This window comes from Eimeria mitis, genomic scaffold (assembly GCF_000499745.2).
Source record: "Eimeria mitis Houghton genomic scaffold, Emh_scaff565, whole genome shotgun sequence".
Lineage (NCBI taxonomy): Eukaryota > Apicomplexa > Conoidasida > Eucoccidiorida > Eimeriidae > Eimeria > Eimeria mitis.
The window spans coordinates 14204-14417 of NW_013573908.1; positions in this window are offsets into that span (position 1 = coordinate 14204).

Sequence of the window (214 nt, forward strand, 5' to 3'; positions counted from 1 at the left end):
ACAATAAAATTAACTATATAAAATATATAAAAACTAAACTTTATATATTTCGTGTTTATACAAAAGAAGAACAGACAAGCAACATAACAAAATACATTAAACAATTTATATAAACACCTAAACAAAAAAAAACTAACAAAAAAAAATGAATAACATATACTAACAAATGCATATGAATAAAGAGATAAAGAAAAACTAAAAAAAAAAAAAAAAA